General features: G+C 43.0%; 1 long non-coding RNA gene across 2 annotated transcripts in view; it reads right to left on the bottom strand.

Moving 5' to 3' along the window:
- Window positions 1-519: 519 nt before the first annotated feature.
- Window positions 520-9,692, bottom strand: part of LOC138844525 (uncharacterized) — an 83,216-nt gene continuing 74,043 nt past the window's right edge. The window contains exons 1-3 of one of the 2 annotated variants that reach the window (XR_011380428.1): window positions 3,906-4,093; window positions 2,190-2,457; window positions 523-1,775 (exon numbers count right to left, since the gene is read on the bottom strand). This is a non-coding gene — a long non-coding RNA (uncharacterized lncRNA). Of the gene's footprint in view, window positions 1,776-2,189; window positions 2,806-3,905; window positions 4,094-9,692 lie in introns of those variants that run through there. The other variant, XR_011380429.1, reaches the window with a different exon arrangement.

Raw genomic sequence — 9,692 nt, 5'->3', positions numbered from 1 at the left:
CTGTGCTGAACAGATCTTTCTTCCTGGGAGCAGAATGAATTATTGCAACATACTTTACCTCTGCCTGTCCTAAGACATTCTCTTAACCACTCCAAATATGCAGAGACCTCATGCACAAAATAAAATGCTTCTGGTCAATATTTTGACCTCAATTTTAAAAGTAGATTGATTAATTGATTGAGTCACATATTTGAAAAGCAGAGAGATAGAGAGACAAAGACAGGGAGGGACAGAGAAAGCTTCCATCCACTGGTTCACTCCCCAGATGGCCACAATGACTAGGGCTGGGCCAGGCCAAAGCCAGGAACCAGGAACTCCGTCTTGGTTTCCCACATGCGTGCAGGGGCCCAAGAACTTGGGCAGTCTTCTACTATTTTCCCAGGTAAACTGGCAGGTTACTGAACCAGATGTGGAGCAGCTGAAACTTGAACTAGTACCTACTTGGGATGCTGGTGTCACAGGAATTGGCTTAACCTGCCGTGCCTCAACACCAACCCATGGTCTCCTCTTTGAACTAGGTTTTTTTTTTTTTCATTATATATAACGATGTGATTTCAAGTATCAATTTTGTTGTTGTTGTTGTTATTGTTTTTCCTATACCTGTAAAATAAAAATCATAACTCTTGGATTTGGAGGGCCAAGCCTGGTGAAGAGAGCTCTTTGTCACCGAGAATGCAGTATGCTCTGATGGAACGGGTCTTTATCCCTCCAAAGCTAATGAATGTGCACTTTCAACTCAGCTCAAGAATCCTCAGCTGTCTCTGAGGCTCAAATCATTTGCTGCCTTAGAGTTCTGGCTGATTTCTCTTTGAGGTTCAGGGCAGGACTGTGAGCAGGTAGAAGTGCCTGCAAATGAGTGTCTGCTGAACAGGAAGATTCCAGCCTTATGTTTGCTCCACTGACAGCAGTGTTAGCTGCCTGGCACTGCACTAGTCATGCCAGTGCACTAACTTCCTTCTCCCCAGGTCTTTGGACAACAAGCTACTCAATGTAGGCAGTATTAGCCTCGTTTACTAGGTGTGAAAATGAAGACTCAGGGATCTGGAAAACCTAACTGAAATACATACAATATACAGCACAGTAATGATTTACGTTCCTCTCTCTGATTAGGAGGCATGACCATCACCCAAAGTGCAGGGGCCCACTGTCCAGGATGTCAGGAGAGATGGTAGAAACCTGGAAAGGAGAACCTGTGGTCCCTGTGGACCACTTTAATCTGTGTTCAGGAATTAGAAGAATTCAGTCTTCTCCCATGTAATGCTGTGGCGCTCAGGTAGCAAGTGGTATCTCTTCCCTTCATGGAAGCTGAGATTGGTCACCCTCTAATAGCTCCCCTAAACTATCCCACACAAGTAGTCATCACCAAGAGGACCGATGGCCACCCCACCTAACGCCTGTGCCATACAACATCCCAAACACTGGGTTGTCTTTGGAGAAGGCTCCATTACATGTAGCTCGTGCAGAGAGGGGTCATGTGTTGTTGAATCTGTGGTTCTTTATCTCACTGGAGAAGTTGACAAGACTCCCGGAACCTGACTTGATTATGGGGCTCCCAGTTCTCGTTTCACCTGGTCCCACACTCGAGGATGGCAACCCAAATCCCATCTGTTTTGTAGATGCATATGCCATGGTCACAAGGGTGGAGTGAGCTGTTCAGATGCAATGAGGAATCGAAATGAAGTGCTCTCCAGGACAAGGATAAAACACCATTCTTCCTTCCAAATTCCAGACTGCAGATTGCAGTGATGTAATAATCTTCCTCCAAGTTCTCGTCTCTAAAGCAGAAAGAGGGAAACAGAACACAAGCTGGAAAGTTTATACTTTCAAATAGCTTTGCTTTCATTAAGAAACCAATGTATGCTTTAAACTTTAGAAACAGTGAACTATTTACAATTATAATACAGCAAAAAGCTAACAAAGCAACGCGTCGGCAGACCCGTGGATCTGTGTACTGCTTCAACAGTGTTGGAACGGAACAGGCCTGGGGACTCTCTCACAGGCTTGGACCGCCTTCCAATCTCCTCTCCAACTAGAACCTCCGGGACCGCTTCTCAGCCACCTCCTGCTTCTGGGACCAGCCCACAGCGGTTCTGTGGTCATCTCCTCACCGCTGACCAACCACGCCCTCCCAGAATTATTCCACTGAGGTGGAGACTGGTAATTTGCATCTGCCGGCTTTCTACACCCACCTCTCTCTGGGCTTCCATTTCGATCCGACGATGTGGCTCTGGAGGGCGTGGGCCACTTCTTCCAGAAGCTCGAGGCCGGCAAGCGTCTCCTGAAGGCCAGCACGGAGGCAGCGCCCTCTTCCAGGACATGCAGAAGCCATCTCGAGATGAGTGGGGTAAAACCCTCAATGCCATGGGAGCCACCTTGGCCCTGGAGAAGAACCTGAACCAGGCCCTCTTGGATCTTCATGCCTTGGGTTCTGCCCACAGAGACCTGGAGAACCACTTCCTGGATGAGAAGGTGAAACTCCTTAAGAAGATGGGTGATGGCAGGCACCGTGGTTCACTAGGCTAATCCTCCGCCTTGCGGCGCCGGCACACTGGGTTCTAGTCCCTGTCGGGGCGCTGGATTCTGTCCCGGTTGCTCCTCTTCCAGGCCAGCTCTCTGCTGTGGCCAGGGAGTGCAGTGGAGGATGGCCCAAGTCCTTGGGCCCTGCACCCCATGGGAGACCAGGAGAAGTACCTGGCTCCTGCCATCGGATCAGCGCGGTGCGCCAGCCGCGGCGGCCATTGGAGGGTTAACCAACGGCAAAGGAAGACCTTTCTCTCTGTCTCTCTCTCTCATTGTCCACTCTGCCTGTCAAAAAATTAAAAAAAGAAATAAATAAAAAATAAAAAAAAGAAGATGGGTGACAACTTGACCACCATCTGCCTAGGCTGCGCTGGGCAAGAATCTCTTTGAAAGGCTCACCCTCAAGCATGACTAGGACCTCCAGAGCCCAGTGGCCTTGGGGGCTCTCTGCATCTCCTGGTATCCCCAAAACCACCATATTCTAAAAAAGGAATTTTTTAAAAAAATTATTTATTAATTTGAAAGGCAGAGGTACAGTGAGGCAGAGACAGAGAGAGAAAGGTATTCCATCTACTGGTTCATTCCCCAAATGGCCACAGTGGCCAGAGCTGCACTGATCTGAAGCCAGAAACCAGGAGTGTCTTCCAGATCTCCCATGAAGGTGCAGGGGCCCAAGCACTTGGGCCATCTTTTACTGCTTTCCCAGGCCATAGCAGAGAGCTGGATCAAAAGAGGAGCAGCAGGGACTCGAACCAGCATGCATATGGAATTCTGGCACTGCAGGAGGCAGCTTTACCCTCTACGCCACAGCACCAGCCCCTAGAAGAGGATTTTTAAAATATATATGCCTACATATAAAAACAGAGAATGAAAGATGATATTAAAGCAGAAAAACATTTGGGGCTGGGAAACAAGTGAAAGACTGGCAAATGGATTAGCAGGTCCCAGAAAAATAAATAGCAGCCAAGCATGGGGGAACTTGTGAACCAATATGCATTACATGGAAGAATTTCAAGAGTTTCAAGCAGGGTGGAACCACAGGTTTCTCTGAAACACAATGAAGGTGGGGGAACTGGGACATTAAAATTAGAAAAATTGGTTGAAAAGTTTGCTTAAAAATAAATCAAATTTCTAGATGTCTGCCCCAGCTCACATGGTCAAAAAATGTCCCAACTTCACCCTAGAGAGACAGGACCAGCTGCCACTTTGGTTATGCAGCTCTTAGGAAGAGAAATCAAAACTCAGAGGAGGGTAGGGACGATGTCTGAGGGCCCGCACAAGGAAATGATGTCACTTCTCTTCCTACTCCATCACTTATGTGTGCATATCGAGCTGTGAAAGACCACTGGGGGATGTAGTTGCCAGCTGGGTCATCATATGCTTACCACAGAAGCTCTGGAGGTCCTAGTCATGCTTGAGGGTGAGCCTTTCAAAGAGCTTCTTGCTCTTTACCACAGAAGAGGGGGAGTGGGGGCAGTGCTGTAGTGCAGCAGGTAAAATCTTCACTCGCCATGCTCGCATCCCTTATGGGTGCTGGTTCAAGTCCCAGCTGCTCCACTTCTGATCCAGCTCCCTGCTAATGAAAAGCAACAGAAAATGGCCCAAGTGTTTGAGCCCCTGCCACCCACGTGGGAGACCTGGATGGAGCTTAGAGAGAGAGAAAGAGGGGTTGGAGGTTGGATGGGAGAAGGATACAGTTAGCTGTATTTGGAGGCAAGAAGTAAATGTCTAAGTCCATAAATTCTAGCAGAAATTCAAGAATATTGCTCCAGAAAGGCCAAATGGGACAGATGCTCAATGGATAAGCATTCTATAACAGAGACTCCGGGGAGTGTGGAAGACAAGAGGTAAAATCAAGTGCACTCGTCCCCAGCTGATGCCACAATGCAAAGGAGCAGCAGGAAAGGAAGGAAGCCCAAGGGACTGTGCATTGGCCCCAAAGCAGTATATTGAGTACTGGAAATCTCTTAAACACATCACCAGGATTTCTTGTTCTAAAATTGTCCACTAGAAAATTTTTGTTTTTTTTTTTTTTATGTATCATGCACTTTGAATGGGGTCTAAAGTGAAAGGTTAGTGGGTAAGTGTTGAACTCAATAATTAGTGATAATATAGGGTTGGCATCATGGCATAGTGGGTTAAGCCACCACCTGCAATGCTAGCCTATAAAGATACTAGTTTGAGTCCCAGCTGTACCATTTCTGGTGCAGCTCCCTGCTAATGTACCTGGGAAACCAGCAGAACATGGCTCCAATGCTTGGGACCCTGCACCCATATGGAAGATCTAGAAGGAGTTCCAGACTCCTGGCTTTAGCCTGGCCCAGCCCTGGCCATTGTAGTCATTTGCTGAGTGAACCAGCAGATGGAAGATCTCTCTTTCTCTCTCTCTCTCCCTCCCTCCCTCCCTCCCTCCTTCTAACTCAGCTTTCAAATAAATAAAAACCTCTTAAAATCATTAGCAGTGAAAATTCATTTCTAGTCATTTAATAAGAGGTTCATAAAAGAGCAGAAGAAATACTGAAACACTACAGTACACTCATTGGCTACTTCTGACAGCAGCTGGCTGTGTGAGATTGGTAAATCACTCAGCCTCTCTGGGCTTCCATTTCTCTGCCCTTACAAAAACAAAGGCTAGAGTTAAATGTATTAAGTTCTTTTGCCATAAGGTATCAGAACCTTAATGATAATACATTTTATAATTTTCACTTGAGCCAGAGATACTACCCTGAAGACTGAGCCCTGCATGGTTGAAACACAAAACTAAAAGGAGAAGAAATGTTTCATTTGTGCTATCATCAAAATAATCTTCCTAGAGATCACATTATAAATGATTCCCTCCTGCAAGATAGCAATGCTGGCATAAATGCAGATGGATGGATGTAGCTAATGTAAAATTTTCAGCATCATTTCACTTAAATTCAAAATTCAAATTTAACAAACATTTATCGTGCCAGGAGCTGTTCCATGGGAAGAATGTAAAACAGTGACCCAGTCCTAAGAAAGCTGACAATGTAATGAAGGCATTATTTCACAGTAGGTTTTCAACATGAAATAATTTCTACCTAAAATAATAGAACAAAGTAGGAAGACCAAGAAATGCTCCAATTAAATTACAAAGATTTCCAAGCCTTCTCCAAATTGAGGCTCACTTTCAGAAGTGACTCACAAAATCTTTTTAATATTTAATATTTTTGCATATGCCATAAGTAAATATTTGAACCGTGTGTTGTTTGTGTTTACTATGTGTATATATATTGCTATATATATAATTAATAACACATTAATTTTAGTATTAACATCAGCTTTTTATACATTTAATAATTCTTAAATGAAATTTTCAAAATTGACAGAGAAATACAATTGGCATCAGAACAGCAACATGTTATAAAGCATAATTACTTAATTTTTTAAATTAACTCAATGTAATTAACTAATACATCAATAATTAAGTAATATGTAATTAAGTAAGTTGTAGTCTCTGCCACTTAGTCATTTAATCATAAAAAGGAAGCATATTTTTATAAATAAATAGAATAAACATGAAATCTATTAATTAGTTGTGTGGTTGGAGCTAAGAATAAAATTATCTATTTCCACAATCTGTGTAATCAGAACACAGGTTTTATGAGGAAGTGCATAATTATTATATTAGTATGGAGCAGGTGCTGTGGTTCAGTGCCTTGGTTTAAATGCTGGCTCTGCCCCCTTACCAGCTCTGATGTGCGACTTCACCTCCCTAAGTTTATTTATACATCAGTAAAATGAGTATAATAGTAGAGCCTACTACAGTAGGTTGCTATCAGAATTAAATAAAACAATGCATAGATAGATCTTGCTATAACCCTTGACACTGGGAAAATCCTAGGCACAATTTTATCTAGCCTGTGTGAAAAATTGATAATTTGATATTAAATGAGAATTCTGTGATATCTTCCCTACAGTCAACCTAGTACATCTCTGATTGCTAGGAGAAACACAGTAATGGAAGCTGGAATATTATAATCATGATAAAAGTTCTGAAGAACTCCTCCTCCAACAAATCGTGCATTCTCTTCGAAGGATGTCATGATCCTGCTACTAAAAAATTCTCTCAATTCCTTTTGCAAACTACTACAGCAAATTAGCTCTGATGGCTGTGGGCTCACACTTCCAAAAGGGAACACCTATGCATGGGTCTTTTGAAAGCTAATGTCAAGTGAAAAAAATCTGTTGGAAGGACATGAGGAATGCAAAGTATCTTTGTGATGGCTGGAATACAAGATTTGGAACCAGGTGGGAAAAGCGGCCATTCTTGAGGGTGGATGTGGGCCAATAAGGCCCAACCACAGTACAAGAATCACCTGGTCAAAGCCAGCATCTGGGAAGGCAAAGTGTCAGCCTTTCCTCCAACTGTTTGCTAGGCATTGGACAGGTACCCACACCTGTCTGTGCAGAGGAGAGAAAAGAAGGTTTCCCCCTGGACCACTACCAGGAGGGAACACTGTGTGACGGGTGCCTTGAGAAATGTGAATGACTTCTGGACAGATTCAGATCATGGGTTTGTCATAGTCAAATGCGAGAAGAATCCACGGAACTTCAAGGAGCTTAAATATAATTCCACTAACGTAACTAGGGGATACAGGAGAAGCAGCACTCACTGGGAGGGAGATGTTTAGTAATCACAATACTTTAAAAGATTCACATGTGAGGAGGTGATCTAAACACAGAAGATAATTATAAACTACAGCGTTGCAATTTTGGGGGGTGGTATTATTTACTCATACCATGTCTATTAATTTGTAAAACACAACCCACTCCACAAATGTGACAAATATCAGCATCAGTAAATCCCTATCGGAAAAGTAGATACATATTCAGATACAATTGATTGGAAACAAGACATTCTTTTCCCCCACCTATTGTTTTCCTATCTGTCAACTCCCTTCCCTTTAGACAATATGTTGTTCTAAACACAGCAAAGGTAAAATTTTAAGAAAGTCATTCAAAAGAGCACATATCCTTTGGTATGCCAAATACACACACACACACACACACACACACACACACAAGTCTCGTATTATAAAGCTGTTCATAAACCTTCCAGGTTTAATTGGCCATGTTGAGATATTACAAAGAAATATTTCCCGAGAATGGGAAATGCTTTTTAATAAGCCTGAATCTGGAGCAGCAATCAGGTAGGAATTCAGGGAATGTTCTCATATTAGTATTAGGAGGGTGTCTTTGCTTGTGTCTGTTAAATTTACAGTGCTTAATTTTTCAACACCAAGACTCAAATCTCCAGTAGATGTTTCATTCACTTAGTTTCCTTTGTCTGCAGAATGAGGCTCTCACTGAAATATTTCTAAGGAGGTCCCAGACGAGATCTTTATAGACAGAGAGGTAATTGCTTAAATGGAATGAGTTGGCTCTAAATCTTTGTACATGCAGAAAGTCAAATAATATTCCAGTGATATGGGAGTTAACAGATCTGGAGTTTGAAGGTAAAAGCCATGGAACAATACATATACTGAAGAGTGAAAAAGAAAACCATGCAAGTTTAGGTAGAGACACCAAACGAAACTATATTTTTTTCAAAGGCTCAAAATTCTGTATTTTGCTAAACGTTAAAGAGTACGAATTACACTAAAGTTCTTAGAATACATAGAGAAGGGGACAGGCGTTTGACACAGTAGTCAAGACACTGCCTGGGATGCCCGTATCCCATATTGGGGTGCCTGGATTCAAGCCTTGGCTCTGCTTCCAAGTCCAGCTTCCTGTTAATGAGGACCCTAAGAGGCCAGTAGGTGACGGCTCAAGCATTCACGGGTACTGTCGCCCACATGGGCGATCCACATTGAGTTCCAGGCTCCTGGCTTCAGCCTAGCCCAGCCCCAGCTTTTGCAAGCATTTAGGGGAAATGAAACAGAGGATGAAAGATCTCTCTTTGTCTATCTCTGTCTCTCCCTCTTTCTCTCTGCCTTTCAAATAATTAAAAACAAATAGAATAAATCACTTTTAAAGAGAAAAACAGACCTTATGATTCTTCTTAACAATATCATTTGACATGCTCAATGTTTTAATTATAATAAAGCATAATTTATCTCCTTTATATTTAGTTTTGTCGTCTTCTTTAGTGCCTGAAACATCTTTGCTTACCCCGTGCTCTCTTTTCAATTGGAAAAACATAATCTTTGCTTTTTCCTTTTAGTTCTGTGATCCATATGGGGTAACTTCTTGTGTATGGTATAATATGAATGCCACATTTTTCACTTTGATATCCTGTTGCCTCAGAATAATTTATGGGGAAAAATTCCCTTTTTTCACTGAATTGTTTTGCATACTTTTTGAAAATTAACTGATCATTTATGTGTGGGTCTATTCTTGACCTCTCTTTGTTCCAGAGGTTTATTTGCCAGACTGTATACCATACAACGTTATTCAATTATTATAATTATATAGTGAGCCTTGAAATCAGGTAGTGAGAATCTTCCACTTCTACTTTTCTGAAAAATAGTGTCTGCCTACTCTAGCCTCTGCCTTTTCATATATGTAGAGTCAGCCGGCTAATTTCTATTTTTAAAACTTATTTTATGGACTGGCTCTGTGGCACAGTAGGTCAATCATCTGCCTGCAGCGCCAGCATCCTATATGGGCACCAGTTCTAGTCCCAGCTGCTCCTCTTCTGATCCAGCTCTCTGCTATGGTCTGCAAAAGCAGTAGAAGATGGCTCAAGCGCTTGGGCCCCTGAACCCATGTGGGAGACCCAGAAGAAGCTCCTGGCTCCTGGCTTTGAATCGGCTCAGCTCCAGCCATTAAAGGTCATTTGGGGAGTGAACCATTGGATGGGAGACCTTTCTCTCTGTGTGTCTCTCTCACTGTTTGTAACTCGACCTGTCAGAGCTAAGCCAGGAGCCAGAAACTCCACCTGATTCTCTCACATGGTGGCAGCAGTGCCAGTACTTGAATCATCTCCCACTGCTTTCCTAGGTGCATTAGCAGGGAGCTGGACTGGAAGCAGAGCAGCCAGGACTTGAACAAGTGCCCTGATGTGGGATGCCATCGTGACAGGGAGTGGCTTATCCCACTGTGCCAATGCAAGCCCCTGTAGATTTCTTTTTTTTTTAAATCTGGGACAGAGCTACCATATCAATTTTGAACATTCTCAAGCTCTGAACTTTTCCGTGAGGGAGAAA

This window comes from Oryctolagus cuniculus, chromosome 12 (assembly GCF_964237555.1).
Source record: "Oryctolagus cuniculus chromosome 12, mOryCun1.1, whole genome shotgun sequence".
Taxonomy (NCBI): domain Eukaryota; kingdom Metazoa; phylum Chordata; class Mammalia; order Lagomorpha; family Leporidae; genus Oryctolagus; species Oryctolagus cuniculus.
Note: the sequence above shows the minus strand (reverse complement) of the source record. Positions and strands in the feature narration are given on the sequence as shown.